An 18,555-nucleotide genomic window follows, 5' to 3' on the forward strand; every position below is an offset into this window, starting at 1 on the left:
TGAAGCTGCCTCACTTTCAAGTCCTCCTGCTTGCCCTCCCTCAACAGATTTTTGGATGATAGTTGTCCTTTATAACTCTGCAAGTTTCTGAATTGTTCTGACCCTGAGCTCCATTTGTCAACACACATTTTTGTGAGCTGGCCGAAAAACCACAGGATTACTTTAGGCACTATTCTGGTTCCGGGGTGGAAGGCTGAGACTTTGATTAATTCTTCTTCCTGACGGGAAATTAGAGTGACATGTGCCCATCCAAATGCCTACAGCTTGGCTCCCAGTTGTTCTCCTTCTTCTCTTTCATCCTCCTCACATTGCAAATTGTGCCAAACAGGAGGTTAAAGGTACTGACTCCCCAAGTTGGGAGATTGAGAGTAAAGCACCTGGAATGTCGAACCCGAGCACCAGGAGAGGAAAAATGAAGAGCGTTTTAGAAATCTTTCCCGATCACACGCTGTCCCTTCCTGTGGATTTCCCATGCATGATTTAACTGTACTAACATTTCCTTAAACCTGGAGAGGGGGGACCCATGGCATTGGTGGTACGCAATATTTCTTTCAGGGTGTACATTTGCTCACCCAGCCTCCCCAATCCTCTCAGCCCGAAGTGTCCAGCCTATTGTCTCATCCAGGTGTGGGTTTAGATGTTGTCAATCCAGGTTGCATCAGAGCCCCTGAACGAATTGTGTAAGTATTTCGCTGTTTTTCCGTTTTGTTTTTGAAATTTATTTTTATAATCGGATTGAGCTGATTTTCACTGCCGTGTTTATGCCTCTCTAGGCACACTTGATTCCCTTACAGAGACATATCATTACATAGGTTTTAAGATTCTTACTACTCAGATATATTCCTCTGCACGGAATCGGGGGTGTTGAGTCCACTTCACTGAGCAAGGAGTAGGTCTTGTCTATTACATACTTGGTTTATGGAACGGTACGTGTGCTAATATCAAACTCTGGTTTTATGCATCACCCCACCTCACCTTACCGCTTGAGCAGGCATAAGAGTGTTTTCTAACTGTGAGACTGTGTTCTGTTTTCTAATTTAGTTCATGTGTAGCATTTTTACCTTCCCTTCATAAGTGATATCTTATGATAAGATTCTTTTTCTGTGTGACTTATTTCACTTAGAATCATCGTACCTAAATCCACCCATTATGCTGCTACTGGCCTTATGACATTCATTTCATGGCTGAGAGATATTCCATCATACGAAAGTACCACAACTTCTTTATCCATTTTTGTCTTTCCTGCAATATTTGAGGTGTTCTGAAGTCGAGGTGCTTGTAAACAGAGCAGCCCTTAATTTTGGGGTGGTTGTGTCTTGTTGATTTTCAGGTTTCCCAAGGTATACATCCATGAGTGAAAGTGCCCTAGGCTCTGTAGCTGAGTTATTTAGTTGTTTTTGGGAAACACCATGCCCTTCTCCGGAGTGGCAGCTGGCAATTTTCCTCCCTCCCATGTGCATAAGAAGGCTACCTGTTCTCCTTGGACTGTCCTGCTTTTGTGGTTTTTACAATTTTTTCGGATGTCCCTTTTGAACGGTGGGAAGTGAGGCTCCATTTTAGTTTGTATTTGCATTGCCCGCTTGCTTGGCTGTCCACAAATTGTGTATGCGTTTTTTCCTCAATATGTTCTGGAAAACACGCATACGCCCTCTTTGGCCAAGTGCATTATTGTGGAAATTCTGCCGATTTTCATGTGCTTGAAAGGCGATTCCAATCTACATTTTGAAGCCTGTTTCCTGGAATTCTGCCTCGCTTTCAAGTCCTCCTGGTTGCCTTCCCTCAACAGGTTCTTGGATGATAGCTGTCCTTTATAACTCTGCAACTTTCTGAATTGTTGTGCCCCTGAGCTCCATTTGTCAACACACAGTTTTGTGAGCTGGCCGCAAAACTGCAGGATTGCTTCAGGCCCTATTCCAGTTCCGGGGCAGCAGGCGGAGCCTTTGATTAATTCTTCTTCCTGACGGGAAATTAGAGTGACATGTGCCCGTCCAAATGCCTACAGCTTGGCTCTCATTGGTTCCCCCTCTTCCCTTTCATCCTCTGCACAAGTTGCAAACTGTGCGAAACAGGAGGTTAAAGGTACTGACTCCCCAAGTTGGGAGATTGAGAGTAAAGTGCCTGGAATGTCGAACCCGAGCACCAGGAGAGGAAAAATGAGGAGCCTTTTAGAAATCTTTCCCGATCACACAGTGTCCCATCCTGTGGGTTTCCCATGCATGATTTAACTGTGCTAACATTCCCTTAAACCTGGAGAGTAGGGACCCATGGCATGGGTGGCACGCATTATTGCTTTAAAGGTGTATATTTGCTCACCCAACCTCACCAATCCTCTCAGCCCCAAGTGTCCAGCCATTTGTCTCATCCAGGTGTGGCTGTAGATGGGGTCAATCCAGGTTGCATCAGAGTCTCTGAGCAAATTGTGTAAGAATTTCGTTGCTTTTGTGTGTTTTTTTTTTTTTTTTTTTGTGGTATGCGGGCCTCTCACTGTTGTGGCCTCTCCCTTTGCGGAGCACAGGCTCCGGACGCGCAGGCCCAGCGGCCATGGCTCACGGGCCCAGCCGCTCCGCGGCATGTGGGATCTTCCCAGACCGGGGCACGAACCCGTGTCCCCTGCATCGGCAGGCGGACTCTCAACCACTGCACCACCAGGGAAACCCTGTGTTTTGTTTTTGAAATTTATTTTTATAATGGGGTTGAGCTGATTCTCACTGCCGTGTTTATGCCGCTCTAGGCACACTTGATTCCCCTATGGAGACATATCAGTCCATAGGTTTTAAGATTCTTACTAGTCAGATATATTCCTCTGCGTGGAATAGAGTGTGTTGAGTCCAGTTCACTGAGCAAGGAGTAGGTCTTGTCTATTACATATTTGTTTTATGGAACGGTACGTGTGCTACTATCAAACTCTGGTTTTATGCATCACCCCACCTCACCTTTCCCCTTGAGCAGCCATAAAAGTGTTTTCTAAATGTTAGACTCTGTTCTGTTTTCTAATTTAGTTCAAGTGTAGCCTTTTTACGTTCCCTTCATAAGTTATATCTTATGATAAGATTCTTTTTCTGTGTGACTTATTTCACTTAGAATCATCGTACCTAAGTCCACCCATTATGCTACTACTGGCCTTATGACATTGATTTCATGGCTGAGGGATATTCCATCGTACGAAAGTACTACAACTTCTTTATCCATTTTTGTCTTTCCTGCGATATTTGAGGTGTTCTGAAGTCGAGGTGCTTGTAAACAGAACAGCCCTTAGCATTGGGGTGGCTGTGTCTTGTTGATTTTCAGGTTTCCCAAGGTATACATCCATGAGTGAAAGTGCCCAAGGCTCTGTAGCTGAGTTGTTTACTTGTTTTTGGGAAACACCATGCACTTCTCCGGAATGGCTGCTGGCAATTTTCCTCCCTCCCATCTGCATAAGAAGGCTCCCTGTTCTCCAGGGCCTGTCCTGCTTCTCTGGTTTTTACAATTTTTTCGGATGTCCCTTTTGAACGGTGGGAAGTCAGACTTCTTTTTAGTGTGTATTTGCATTGCCCCTTTGCTTGGCTGGCCACAAAGTGTGTACTCGTTTTTTCCTCAATATGTTCTGGAAAACACGCATACGCCCTCTTTGGCCGAGTGCATCATTGTGGAAGCTCTGCTGATTTTCATGTGCTTTAAAGGCGATTCCAATCTACCTCTTGAAGGCTGTTAATGGAATTCTTCCTCGCTCTCAAGTCCTCCTAGTTGCCTTCCCTCAACAGATTTTTGGGTGATAGTTGTCCCTTATAACTCTGCATGTTTCTGAATTCTTTTGCCCCTGAGCTCCATTTGTCAACACACATTTTTGTGAGCTGGCCACAAAACAGCAGGATTGCTTCAGGCCCTATTCTGGTTCTGGGCCGGCAGGCTGAGCCTCTGGTTAATTCTTCTTCCTGTCGGAAATTAGAGTGACATGTGCCCGTCCAAATGCCTACAGCTTGGCTCTCATTGGTTCCCCCTCTTCCCTTTCATCCTCTGCACAAGTTGCCAACCTTGTGAAACAGGAGGTTAAAGGCACTGACTCCCCAAGTTGGGAGATTGAGAATAAAGCGACTGGAATGTCGAACCCGAGCACCAGGAGGGGAAAAATGAGAAGGGTTTTAGAAATCTATCCTGATCACACGGTGTCCCATCCTGTGGGTTTCCCATGCATGATTTAACTGTACTATTATTCCCTTAAACATGGAGAGTAGAGACCCATGGCATGGATGGCATGCATTATTGCTTTAAAGGTGTACAGTTGCTCACCCAACCTCACCAATACTCTCAGCCCCAAGTGTCCAGACTTTTGTCTCATCCAGGTGTGGCTGTAGATGGGGTCAATCCAGGTTGCATCAGAGCCCATGAACGAATTGTGTAAGAATTTCGCTGTTTTTGTGCTTTGTTTTTGAAATTTACTTTTATAAATGGGTTGAGCTGATTTTCAATGCCGTGTTTATGCTGTTCTAGCACACTTGATTCCCTTATGGAGACATATCAGTGCATAGGTTTTAAGATTATTACTAGTCGGATATATTCCTCTGCGTTGAATATGGTGTGTTGAGTTCAGTTCACTGAGCAAGGAGTAAGTCTTGTCTATTACATATTTGGTTTATGGAATGGTACCAGTGCTAATATCAAACTCTGGTTTTATGCATCACCCCACCTCACCTTTCCCCTTGAGCAGGCATAGGAGTGTTTTCTAAATGTGAGACTCTGTTCTGTTTTCTAATTTAGTTCATGTGTAGCCTTTTTACATTCCCTTCCTAAGTGATATTTTAAGATAAGATTCTTTTTCTGTGTGACTTATTTCACTTAGAATCATCTTACCTAAATCCACCCATTATGCTGCTACTGGCCTTATGACATTGATTTCATGGCTGAGGGATATTCCATCGTGCGAAAGTACCACAATTTCTTTATCCATTTTTGTCTTTCCTGCGATATTTGAGGTGTTCTGAAGTCGAGGTGCTTGTAAACAGAGCAGCCCTTAGCATTGGGGTGGCTGTGTCTTGTTGATTTTCAGGTTTCCCAAGGTATACGTCCATGAGTGAAAGTGCCCAAGGCTCTGTAGCTGAGTTGTTTACTTGTTTTTGGGAAACACCATGCACTTCTCCGGAGTGGCTGCTGGCAATTTTACTCCATCCCATCTGCATAATAAGGCTCCCTGTTCTCCAGGGCCTGTCCTGCTTTTCTGGTTTTTACAATTTTTTCGGATGTCCCTTTTGACCGGTGGGAAGTGAGACTCCTTTTAAGTCTGTATTTGCATTGCCTGCTGGCTTGGTTCGCCAAAAAGTGTGTATGCGTTTTTTCCTCAATATGTTCTGGAAAACATGCATACGCCCTCTTTGGCTGAGTGCATCATTGTGGAAGCTCTGCCGATTTTTATGTGCTTTAAAGTTGATTCCAATCTACCTCTTGAAGTCTGTTTCCGGGAATTCTGCCTCGCTTTCAAGTCCTCCTGGTAGCCTTCCCTCAACAGATTTTTGGATGATAGTTGTCCCTTATAACTCTGCATGTTTCTGAATTGTTTTGCCCCTGAGCTCCATTTGTCAACACACAGTTTTGTGAGCTGGCCGCAAAACCGCAGGATTGCTTCAGGCCCTATTCTGGTTCTGGGCCGGCAGGCTGAGCCTCTGGTTAATTCTTCTTCCTGTCGGAATTTAGAGTGACATGTGCCTGTCCAAATGCCTACAGCTTGGCTCTCATTGGTTCCCCCTCTTCCCTTTCATCCTCATAACAAGTTGCCAACGTTGCAAAACAGGAGGTTAAAGCACTGACTCCCCAGTTGGGAGATTGAGTGTAAAGCGACTGGAATGTCGAACCCGAGCCCCAGGAGAGGAAAAATGAGGAGGCTTTTAGAAATCTTTCCCGATCACACAGTGTCCCATCCTGTGGGTTTCCCATGCATGATTTAACTGTGCTAACATTCCCTTAAACCTGGAGAGTAGGGACCCATGGCATGGGTGGCACGCATTATTGCTTTAAAGGTGTAAATTTGCTCACCCAGCCTCACCAATCCTCTCAGCCCTAAGTGTCCAGCCTTTTGTCTCATCCAGGTGTGGCTGTAGATGGGGTCAATCCATGTTGCATCAGAAACCCTGAATGAATTGTGTAAGAATTTCGCTGTTTTTGTGTTTTGTTTTTGAAATTTATTTTTATAATGGGGTTGAGCTGATTTTCACTGCTGTGTTTATGCCGCTCTAGGCACAATTGATTCCCTTACAGAAACATATCAGTACATAGGTTTTAAGATTCTTCCTAGTCAGATATATTCCTCTGCGTGGAATAAGGGGTGTTGAATCCAGGTCACTGAGCATGGAATAGGTCTTGTCTATTACATATTTAGTTTATGGAACTGTACCTGTGCTAATATCAAACTCTGGTTTTATGCATCACCCCACCTCACCTTTCCCCTTGAGCAGGCATAGGAGTGTTTTCTAAATGTGAGACTCTGTTCTGTTTTCTAATTTAGTTCATGTGTAGTCTTTTTACATTCCCTCCGTAAGTGATATCTTATGATAAGTTTCTTTTTCTGTGTGACTTATTTCACTTAGAATCATCGTACCTAAATCCACCCATTATGCTGCTACTGGCCTTATGACATTGATTTCATGGCTGAGTGATATTCCATCGTACGAAAGTACCACAACTTTTTTATCCATTTTTGTCTTTCCTGCAATATTTGAGTTGTTCTGAAGTCGAGGTGCTTGTAAACAGAGCAGCCCTTAACTTTGGGGTGGCTGTGTCTTGTTTATTTTCAGGTTTCTCAAGGTATACGTCCATGAGTGAAAGTGCCCAAGGCTCTGTAGCTGAGTTGTTTACTTGTTTTTGGGAAACACCATGCACTTCTCTGGAGTGGCTGCTGGCAATTTTCCTCCCACATCTGCATAAGAAGGCTCCCTGTTCTCCAAGACCTGCTCTGCTTTTCTGGTTTTTACCATTTTTTCGGATGTCCCTTTTGACTGGCGGGAAGTGAGACTTCTATTTATTGTGTATATGCATTGCCTTCTGGCTTGGTTGGCTACAAATTGTGTATGAGTTTTTTCTTCAATATTTTCTGGAAAACACGCATACGCCCTCTTTGGCCAATTGCATCCTTGTGGAAGCTCTGCTGATTTTCATGTGCTTTAAAGGCGATTCCAACCTACCTGTTGAAGTCTGTTTCCTGGCATTCTGCCTGCTTTCAAGTCCTCCTGGTTGCCTTCCCTGAACACATTTTTGGATGAGAGTTGTCCTTTATAACTCTGTTATTTTCTGAATGGTTGTGCCCCTGAGCTCCATTTGTCAACACACATTTTTGTGAGCTGGCCGAAAAACCACATGATTGCTTCAGGTCGTATTCTGGTTCCAGGGCGGCAGGCTGAGCGTTTGGTTAATTCTTCTTCCTGATGGGAAATTAGAGTGATATGTGCCCGTCCAAATGCCAACAGCTTGGCTCTCTTTGTTTCCCTCTCTTCCCTTTCATCCTCATTACAAGTTGCAAACTGTGAGAAACAGGAGGTTATAGGCACTGACTCCCCAAGTTGGGAGATTGAGAGTAAAGCACCTGGAATGTTGAACCCGAGCCCCAGGAGAGGAAAAATGAGGAGCCTTTTAGAAATCTTTCCCGATCACACGGTGTCCCAACTTATGGGTTTCCCATGCATGATTTAACTGTACTAACATTCCCTTAAACCTGGAGAGTAGGGACTCATGGCATGGGTGGCACGCATTATTGCTTTAAAGGTGTACATGTGCTCACCCAACTTCACCAATCCTCTCTGCCCCAAGTGTCGAGCCTTTTGTCTCATCCAGGTGTGGGTGTAGATGCATTCAATCCAGGTTTAATCAGAGCCCCTGAACGAATTGTGTAAGAATTTCACGGTTTTTGTGTTTTGTTTTTGAAACTTATTTTTATACTGGGGTTGAGCTGATTTTCACTGCCGTATTTATGCCACTATACACACACTTGATTCCCATACGGAGACATATAAGTACATAGGTTTTAAGATTCTTGCCAGTTAGATATATTCCTCTGCATGGAATAAGGGGTGTTGAGTCCAGTTCACTGAGCATGGAATAGGTATTGTCTATTATATATTTGGTTTATGGAACGGTACCTGTGCTAATATCAAACTCTGGTTTTATGCATCACCCCACCTCACCTTTCCCCTTGAGCAGGCATAGGAGAGTTTTCTAAATGTGAGACTCTATTCTGTTTGCTAATATAGTTCATGTGTAGCCTTTTTACATTCCCTCCATAAGTGATATCTTATGATAAGTTTCTTTTTCTGTGTGCCTTATTTCACTTAGAATCATCGGACCTAAATCCACCCATTATGCTTCTACTGGCCTTATGACATTGATTTCATGGCTGAGGGATATTCCATCGTGCGAAAGTACCACAACTTCTTTATCCATTTTTGTCTTTCCTGCAATATTTGAGTTGTTCTGAAGTTGAGGTGCTTGTAAACAGAGCAGCCCTTAGCATTGGGGTGGCTGTGTCTTTTTGATTTTCAGGTTTCCCATGGTATACGTCCATGAGTGAAAGTGCCCAAGGCTCTGTAACTGAGTTGTTTACTTGTTTTTGGGAAACACCATGCACTTCTCCGGAGTGGCTGCTGGCAATTTTCCTCCCTCCCATCTGCATAAAAAGGCTCCCTGTTCTCCACGGCTTGTCCTGCTTTTATGGTTTTTACAATTTTTTCCGATGTACCTTTTGAACGGTGGGAAGTCAGACTTCTTTTTAGTGTGTATTTGCATTGCCTGCTTGCTTGGTTGGCCACAAAGTGTGTATGTGTTTTTTCCTCAATATGTCCTTGAAAACTCGCATACACGCTCTTTGGCCACGTGCATCATTGTGGAAGTTCTGCCGATTTTCATGTGTTTTGAAGGCGATTCCAATCAACCTCTTGATGTCTGTTTCCTGGAATTCTACCTCACTTTCAAGTCCTTGCCGTAGCTAAACTGAGAAGTAAAGGTGACCCCTAACCTAAAGGTAGGCCAAATTGTTTCCCATCAGCAAAGTTGGGTGTGAAGCCATCTCCATGAACCCTGACTCGATAGAGTGCTTTAACTCCTTTACTGCTTTCGGAAGCCTAAGAGAGTCGTGTATGATTTCCCGAAGCTGCCCTGAAAAATACCACCGGGGTTCCAATTCAGTTTGGGGATTTCTGCTCGACGTCTCTCTAATTGATGTGGAAACTAGACTTTAGGTCCAGCCCGAAATAAAGTAGAATTTTACCCTGATTATTGTTAGGCATTTGGAACATCCAAAGTCACCTAGGCCTACTGAGGGCATTTAGAGGATTATGCCATTCACCACATGCAGAACACACTGCATCCAAAAGTTTCATCACAGAAGGCCGAATTGTGTTCCAACGGTATCCTTTAGCTTGTCAGGGAAGATAGGTATATGTGCTGTGTGGACAAGTTTGTAATTGAGAAGGCTGGAAAAAGGCAGTCTTTACCCCATTTGAAAGGTACATAGTGGCAGCTTCAAGGCTGACTGAAAGACATTGATGTTACCAATGTTCTAGTCATTTCTAGGTATGCCTCAGTGAAGAAAGTGAGTTTTCTCCTACAAAACCCTGTGGTCTCCAGTGTCTTTCTAAGAGCTCATCCCACCCTTGCCCGGGCTAAAGTGCAAAATAAACCTGACCCCTAGCCGCAGGGTAGGTCCCAGTGTTTCCCATCAGCAAAGTTTGGTGTGCAGCCATCTCCATGAACCCTGACTCAATAGAGTGCTTTAACTCCTCTGTGGCTTTCCATAGGCCTAAGAGAGTCACGTATGAATTCCCTTCTGTGGGAGAGCGTGTGCGCTGTGAGTCCCCTTTTTGTTTTCCAAGCAATAGAGCACAGAACAGACTGCTGGGGTCAACTCTTTCTATGCAGAGGGAAGGGCAATGAACTGATTCTCGCTTGCATAGCTTCATTTCTACAACTGTAGAGGAGCCCCAGTAGAAAGTTTTGCCAGTATTACATTCAACGTGGCTCTCCTTCTGTGGAAGCCCTCTGAACTGCAATGAAAGAATCCCTGAGCCTAATGTGCATCCTGGGAACTCTTACCTATAATCTCTCTATTGTGACACAAGGTACACTGTAGGTCCAGCCTGACAGAAAGTACAGAAAAACCAGTACAATTGTGAGGTATTCAGACGATCCAAAGTCCCCTAAGCCTGACTAAGTCATTCAGCATGTAATGCTATTCATGGCACGCAAAACACCCCACGTCCAATGCAGTGAGATCACAGAAACGCCCAGTGTGGCTGAAAGTCTCCAATAGTCAGTCAGAGGGTGCTGGTAAATGCGCTGTGGGGTCAGGTACACAATGGGAGAATGTAGGAGAAGCCAGACTTTCCCCCTTTGGAAAGCAACTTGGTTGCAGCTTCCAAGCCGCCTGAAAACCTCACCACCAGGGTACTATTCACTCCACAGATGCCTCTGAGGAGCAGTGAGTTTTTCCAAAAGAAACCAGGTGCTTGCGATTCCTTCCTGGGAGCTCAGCCCAGGAGCATACTGTCGCTAAAGTGCCAACTAAATGTGACCTCTAGTCTCGAGGTAAGGTGCACATTTTCCCATTACCAGAGATAGGTGTGCACCAGTTTCCAGGGAGTCTTAGTCAATGGACGGCTTTAGCATTAGTAGGCCTCACAGCGCTCAAGACTCTCACGTGGGCACTTCTTTCCAAGGAAGTGCGCTGTGTACCCAAAGCCTTCTGAGCACAATCAAGGGATACACAGCTCTGGAAACATCCCTCACTATGCAGTTGGAAGGGCTGGGAACTAATGTGTCCTCTATGGCTAATGTTCCACAGCTGTGAAACAACCTTAGGAACGTGGTTCATGGCAGGCTTTCGTTCCATGTGGGTCTGCCACGTTGAGGAAACCTATGCTGGCCTGAATGAAACCACCGGGGCTCCAATTCAGTTGGGGGACTCCTTCTCGACGTCTCTCTAAATGACGCAGAAACTGCACTTTAGGTCCAGCCTGAAATAAAGCAGAGTTACCTTGAGAATTTCTAGGCATTTGGAACATCCAAAGTCACCTAGGCCTACTGAGGACATTTAGAAGATTATGCCGTTCACCACATGCAGGACACACTGCATCCAAAAGTGTCATCGCAGAAGGCCGAAGTGTGTTCCAAGGGTCTCCCTTGGATTGTCAGAGCAGATAGGTGTATGTGCTGGGTGATCCAGTTGGTAATTGAGAAGGCTGGAAAAAGGCAGTCTTTTCCCAATTTGAAAGGTCGATAGTGGTGGCCTGAAGGCTGACTGAAAGACATTGCGGCTACCCGTCTTCTAGTCACCTCTAGGAATGCCTCAGTGAAGAAAGAGAGTTTCTCCTATCAAACCAGGTGGTCTCCAGTGCCTTGCTGGGAGCTCATCCCATGCTTGCCCTAGCTAAACTGCGAAGTAAACATTACCCCTAGCCTCAAGGTAAGCACGAGTGTTTCCTATCAGCCAAGTTTTTTGTGCAGCCATCTCCATGAACCCTGACTCGATAGAGTGCTTTAACCCCTCTGCGGCTTTCCATAGGCCTAAGAGTCACATATGAATTCCCTTCTGAGGGCCAGCGTGTGCGCTGTGAGTCCTCTTTTTGTTTTCCGTGCAACACAATACAGAACAGACTGTTGGGGTCAACTCTTTCTACGCAGAGGGAAGGGCAATGCACTGCTTCTCGCTTGCAGAGCTGGATTTCTAGAGCTGTAAGGCAGCCCCGGGACAACGTTTTTGCCAGTAGTGCATTCAACGTGGCTCTCCCTCTGTGGAGTCCCTCTGAACGGCACTGAAAGAATCCCTGAGCCTAAAGTGCATCCTGGCAACTCTTAGCCTGTCATCTCTCTATTGTGACGCAAGGTACACTGTAAGTCCAGCCTGACAGGAAGTACAGAAACACTGGTACAATTGTGAGGCATTGGGATGATCCAAAGTCCCCTAGGGCTGACTAAGTCATTCAGCGGGTAATGCTATTCATGGCACGCAAAACACCCCGTGTCCAACGAAGTGTGAACGTAGAAAGGCCCAATGTGGTTGAAAGTCTCCAGCACTCAGTCAAAGAGTGCTGGTAAATGCGCTGTGGGTTCAAGTTGGCAGTGGGAGAATGTGAGAGAAGCCCGAATTTCCCCCTTTGGAATGCAACTTGGTTGCAGCTTCCAAGCTGCATGAAAACCACCTCACCAGGGTACTATTCACTCCACAGATACCTCTGAGGAGCAGTGAGCTTTTCCAAAAAAATACAGGTGCTTGCGATTCCTTCCTGGAAGCTCACCCCAGGAGCATTCTGTAGCTAAAGTGCCAACTAAATATGACCTCTAGTCTCGAGGTTAGGTGCATATTTTCCCATTACCAGAGATAAGGGTGCACCGGTTTCCAGGAAGTCTTAGTCAATGAACGGCTGAAGCTTTAGTATGCCTCATAGTGCTCAAGACTCTAACGTGGGCAATTCTATCCAAGGAAGTTCACTGTGTACCCAAAGCCTTCTGAGCACAATCAAGGGATACACAACTCTGGGAACATCGCCCACTATGCAGTTGGAAGCGCCGGGAACTAATGTGTTCTCTATGACTAGCATTCCACAGCTTTGAAACAGCCTCAGGAACACGGTTCTTGGCAGGCATTCATTCCATGCATCTCTGCCACGTTGAGGAAACCTAAGCTGCCCTGAAAGAAGACACCAGGGCTCCAATTCAGTTAGGGGACTCCTGCTCGATGTCTCTCTAGGTGATGCGGAAACTGGACTTTAGGTCCAGCCCGAAATATAGTAGAGAGTTACCCTGAGCATTGCTAGGCATTTGGAACATCCAAAGACACCAAGGCCTACTGAGGGCATTTAGAGTATTATGCCGTTCACCACATGCAGCACACAATGCATCCAAAAGTCTCATCGCAGAAGGCCGTATTGTGTTCCAAGGGTCTCCCTTGGATTGTCAGAGAAGATAGGTGTATGTGCGGGGTGATCCAGTTGGTAATTGAGAAGCCTAGAAAAAGGCAGTCTTTTCCCCATTTGAAAGGTAGATAGTGGCGGCCTCCAGGCTGACTGAAAGACATTGCTGTTACCCGTCTTCTAGTCACCTCAAAGAATGCCTCAGTGAAGAAATTTTGTTTTCTCCTATGAGTCCAGGTGGTCTCCAGTGCATTGCTAGGAGCTCATCCCACGCTTGCCCTAGTTTAAGTGCAAAGTAAACTTGACCCCTAGTCTCAAGGTAAGTACGAGTGTTTCTTATCAGCCAAGTTTTGTGTGCAGCCATCTACATGAACCCTGACTCAATTGAGTGCTTTAACTCCTTTGCGGCTTTCTGTAGCCCTAAGAGAGTCACGTGTGAATTCCCTTCTGAGGGAGAGCGTGTGCGCTGTGAGTCCCCTTTTTGTTTTCCGAGCCACACAACACAGAACACACTGCTGGGGTCAACTCTTTCTACGCAGAGGGAAGGACAGTGAACTGCTTCTCGCTTGCAGAGCTTGATTTCTACAGCTGTAAGGCAGCCCTGGGACAATGTTTTGGCCAGTATTACATTCAACGTGGCCCTCCCTCTGTGGAGGCCCTCTGAACGGCACTGAAAGAATCCCTGAGCCTAATGTGCATCCTGGCAACTCTTAACCTGTCATCTCTCTATTGTGACACAAGGTACACTGTAGGTCCAGCCTGACAGAAAGTACGGAAAAACTAGTACAATTGTAAGGCATTCAGACCATCCAAGTCCCCTAACCCTGACTAAGTAATTCAGCGGGTAATGCTATTCATGGCACACAAAACACCCCACGTCCAACGCAGTGAGATCATAGGAACACCCAGTGTGGCTGAAAGTCTCCAATAGTCAGTCAGAGAGTGTTGGTAAATGCACTGTGGGGTCAAGTTCGCAATGGGAGAATGTAGGAGAAGCCCGAATTTCCCCCTTTGGAAAGCAACATGGTTGCAGTTTCCAAGCCGGCTGAAAACTACACCACGAGGATACTATTCTCTCCACTGATGCCTCTGAGGAGCAGTGAGATTTTCAAAAAAAAAACCAGGTGCTTGTGATTCCTTCCTTGGAGCTCACCCCAGGAGAATACTGTAGCTAAAGTGCCAACTAAATGTGACCTCTAGTGTTGAGGTAAGGTGCACCTTTTCCCATTACCAGAGATAGGGGTGCACCGGTATCCAGGATTTCTTAGTCAATGGACGGCTGTAGCTTTAGTTTGCCTCACAGTGCTCAAGAATCTCACGTGGGCACTTCTTTCCTTGGAAGTACACTGGGTACGCAAAGCCTTCTGAGCACAATGAAGGGATGCACAACTCTGGGATCATCCCACACTATGCAGTTGGAAGGGCCGGAAACTAATGTGTTCTCTCTGGCTAGCGTTCCACAGCTTTGAAACAGCCTCAGGAATGGCGTTCTTGGCAGGCTTTCATTCCATGTGGGTCTGCTACATTGAGGAAACCTAAGCTGGCCTGAAAGAAACCCCCGGGGCTCCAATTCAGTTGGGGGACTCCTTCTCGACGTCTCTCTAAGTGACGCAGAAACTGCACTTTAGGTCCAGCCTGAAATAAAGTAGAGTTACCTTGAGCATTGCTAGGCATTTGGAACATCCAAAGTCACTTAGGCTTACTGAGGACATTTAGAGGATTATGCCGTTCACCACATGCAGCACACACTGCATCCAAAAGTGTCATCACTGAAGGCTGAATTGTGTTCCAAGGGTCTCCCTTGGATTGTCAGAGCAGATAGGTGTATGTGCTGGGTGATCCAGTTGGTAATTGAGAAGCCTGGAAAAAGGCAGTCTTTTCCCCATTTGAAAGGTAGATAGGGGTGGCCTGAAGGCTGACTGAAAGACATTGCTGTTACCCGTCTTCTAGTCACCTCAAGGAATGCCTCAGTGAAGAAATTTTGTTTTCTCCTACGAATCCAGGTGGTCTCCAGTGCCTTGCAAGGAGCTTATCCCACGCTTGCCGTAGCTAAATTGTGAAGTAAAAGTGACCCCTAGTCTCAAATTAAGCACGAGTGTTTCCTATCAGCCAAGTTTTTTGTGCAGCCATCTCCATGAACCCTGACTCGATTGAGTGCTTTAACTCCTTGGTGGCTTTCCATAGGCCTAAGAGTGTCGTGTGTGAATACCCTTCCGAGGGAGAGAGTGTATGCTGTGAGTCCCCTTTTTGTTTTCCGAGCCACACAACACAGAAAAGACTGTAGGGGTCAACTCTTTCTACGCAGAGGTAAGGGCAATGAACTGCTACTCGCTTGCAGAGCTGGATTTCTCGAGGTGTAAGGCAGCCCCGGGACAACGTTTTTGCCAGTAATACAGTCAACGTGGCTCTCCCTCTGTGGAGGCCCTCTGAACGGCACTGAAAGAATCCCTGAGCCTAAAGTGCATCCTGGCAACTCTTACCTGTCATCTCTCTTTTGTGACGCAAGGTACACTGTAGGTCCAGCCTGACAGAAAGTACAGAAAGTCCAGTACAATTGTGAGGCATTGGGACGATCCAAAGTCACCTAGGCCTGACTCAGTCATTCAGCGGGTAATGCTATTCATGGCACGCAAAACACCCCACGTCCAACGAAGTGTGGTCATCGAAAGGCCCATTGTGACTGAAAGTCTCAAGTAGTCAGTCAGAGAGTGCTGGTAAATGCACTGTGGGGTCAAATTGATAATGGGAGAATGTGGGAGAAGCCCGACTTTCCCCCTTTGGAAAGCAACTTGGTTGCAGATTCCAAGCCGCCTGAAAACCTCACCACCAGGATACTATTCATTCCAAAGATGCCTCTGAGGAGCAGTGAGCTTTTCCAAAAGAAACCAGGTGCTTTCGATTCCTTCCTGGGAGCTCACCCCAGGAGCATACTGTAGCTAAAGTGCCAACTAAATGTGACCTCTAGTCTCGAGGTAAGGTGCACATTTTCCCATTACCAGAGATAGGGTTGCACCAGTTTCCAGGAAGTCTTAGTCAATGGATGGCTTTTGCTTTAGTATGCCTCACAGAGTTCAAGACTCTCACGTGGGCACTTCTTTCCAAGGAGGTACACTGTGTACCCAAAGCCTTCTGAGCACAATGAAGGGATGTATAGCTCTGGGAACATCCCCCACTATGCCGTTGGAAGGGCCTGGAACTAATGTGTTCTCTATGGCTAGCGTTCTACAGCTTTGAAACAGCCTCAGGACCGTGGTTCTTGGCAGGCTTTCGTTCCATGCGGGTCTGCCACGTTGAGGAAGCCTAAGCTGCCCTGAATGAAACCACCAGGGCTCCAATTCAGTTTGTGGACTCCTGCTCGTCGTCTCTCTAAGTGATGCGGAAACTGGACTTTAGGTCCAGCCCGAAATAAAGTAGAGAGTTACCCTGGGCATTGCTAAGCATTTGGAACATCCAAAGTCACCTAGGCCTACTGAGGGCATTTAGAGGATTATGCCGTTCACCACATGCAGCACACACTGCATCAAAAAGTGTCATTGCAGGGCCTCCCTGGTGGCGCAGTGGTTGAGAGTCCGCCTGCCGATGCAGGGGATGCGGGTTCGTGCCCCGGTCTGGGAGGATCCCATATGCCGCGGAGCGGCTGGGCCCGTGAGCTATGGCCGCGGAGCCTGCGCGTCCAGAGCCTGTGCTCCGCAACGGGGGAGGCCACAACAGTGAGAGGCCCGCATACCGCAAAAAAAAAAAAAAAAAAAAAAAAAAGTGTCATTGCAGAAGGCCGAAGTGTGTTCCAAGGGTCTCCCTTGGATTGTCAGAGAAGATAGGTGTATGTGCTGGGTGATCCAGTTGGTAATTGAGAAGCCGGGAAAAAGGCAGTCTTTTCCCTATTTGAAAGGTAGATAGTGGCGGCCTCAAGGGTGACTGAAAGACATTGCTCTTACCCATCTTCTAGTCACCTCTAGGAATGCCACAGTGAAGAAAGTGAGTTTTCTCCTATGAATACTACCAACCCCCCCCACACACACACAATCATCTTGATGCAGGAAAAACATTTCACAAAATGCAAAATCCAATCATGTAAAATTACTGAACAAGTCAGGAATATAAGGGAATTTCCTTAACATGATAATGTAGAGTAATGAAAAATCCACGGCTAACATCATATTGAATAGTGAAACAATGTCAGCTTTCCCCCTAAGATTAGGAGCAAGACAAGGGTGCCTGATTTTGCCACTTCTATTCAACACTGTACTGGATGTTGTAGTCAGAGCAGTTAGGCAAGGAAAAGAAATATAATGCACCACAATTAGACAGGAAGAATTTTCTCAATTTGCAAATGACATGACTTCATATATAGAAAAGCTGAACAAGTACCAAAATTCATTTAGAATTTACAAATGAGTTTAGCAGTGTTTCAGGATATAAGATCAACATTTAAAATCAGTTTTATTTCTATATGCTAGTAATAGAAAATTTAAAAGGAAATTAAAGCAATTTCATGTATAATAGCATCAAATATGATAACATACTTAAGGAGAAATTTAACCAAGTAGGTCCAAGACTTGCACACTGAAAATTACAAAACACTGTTGAAATATAGTAAAGAAGACCTAGACCTAGACCTAAATAAATGGAAAGATATTTGATATTCATGGATTGGAAGACATAGTTAAAATGACAATACTACCAAAATGATTTACAAATTCAATGCAAATCACTATCAAAATTCCAATAGCGTTTTTGCAGAAGTGGAAAAGCAGATCCTAAAATTCATATGCAATTGCAAGGGATCCCACATAGTGGAAATAATTTAGAAGAAGAACACATTTGGAAGAAGAACACTTCCCAGGTTCAAAACTTACTACAAAGCTACAGTAATCAAAACAATGTGGTATTGGCATATAGAAAAACGTATAGCTCAGTGAAATCAAATTGAGAGCCTACGTATCTATGGTCAATTGATTTTTGACAAGACTAAAAAGACCATTCAATGGGGGAAAATATTGTCTCTTCAATGACTTGTGCAGAGACTAGTGTATATCCACATGCAAAAGAATGAATCTGACCCATACCTCACAACACATACAAAAATTAACTCCAAATGAATCAAAACCTAAATGTAAGTGCTAAAACTATTTTAAAAACTATAAAATTCTTAGAAGGAAACAGGTGAAACTCTGCATGACCTTGAATAGGGCAACATTTTCATAGATATGACACAAAACACAAGGAAACAAATTCAATCAAAATTAAAACTTAAAAAGAAAAATTAAAATTTTGTGTATCAAAAGACACTGTCAACAGAATTAAAAGACAACTCACAGAATGGAAAAAGATATTTGCAAATATTTTCTAAAAGCCTCATGTCTGAAATATTTTTTTAAACTCGTAATTTGACACAATCCAAGTAAAAAACAATCCAATTAAAAAGGGCAAAGTAATTGAATAGACATTTTCCTAAGGAAGATATACAAATAGCTAATAACCAAATGAAAAGATGTCTGACATCATTAGTCATAATGCAAGAAATGCAAATCAAAACCACAATGAGATATCATATCACACCCATTAGGATGGCTATTTTTTTCAATAACAAATGTTGGTAACGATGTGGAGAAATTGAACCCTTTGGCATTAATGGTGGGAATGTTAAATGGTGCAGCTGCTGTGGGAAACAGTTTGGTGGTGTTAAATA

General features: G+C 44.9%; 1 long non-coding RNA gene across 1 annotated transcript in view; it reads right to left on the reverse strand.

The window, feature by feature from the left end:
• The window catches only part of LOC309804622, a 61,638-nt gene extending 46,242 nt beyond the window's left edge, over positions 1–15,396 (reverse strand). Inside the window, exons 1-4 of the long non-coding RNA XR_014294146.1 lie at positions 15,347–15,396; positions 13,582–13,625; positions 11,814–11,857; positions 10,051–10,094 (exon numbers count right to left, since the gene is read on the reverse strand). This is a non-coding gene — a long non-coding RNA (uncharacterized lncRNA). The remainder of the gene's footprint in view (positions 1–10,050; positions 10,095–11,813; positions 11,858–13,581; positions 13,626–15,346) is intronic.
• Between the last annotated feature and the right edge of the window lie 3,159 nt (positions 15,397–18,555).

Source organism: Mesoplodon mirus (assembly GCF_964341445.2).
Source record: "Mesoplodon mirus genome assembly, chromosome: 5".
Lineage (NCBI taxonomy): Eukaryota > Metazoa > Chordata > Mammalia > Artiodactyla > Ziphiidae > Mesoplodon > Mesoplodon mirus.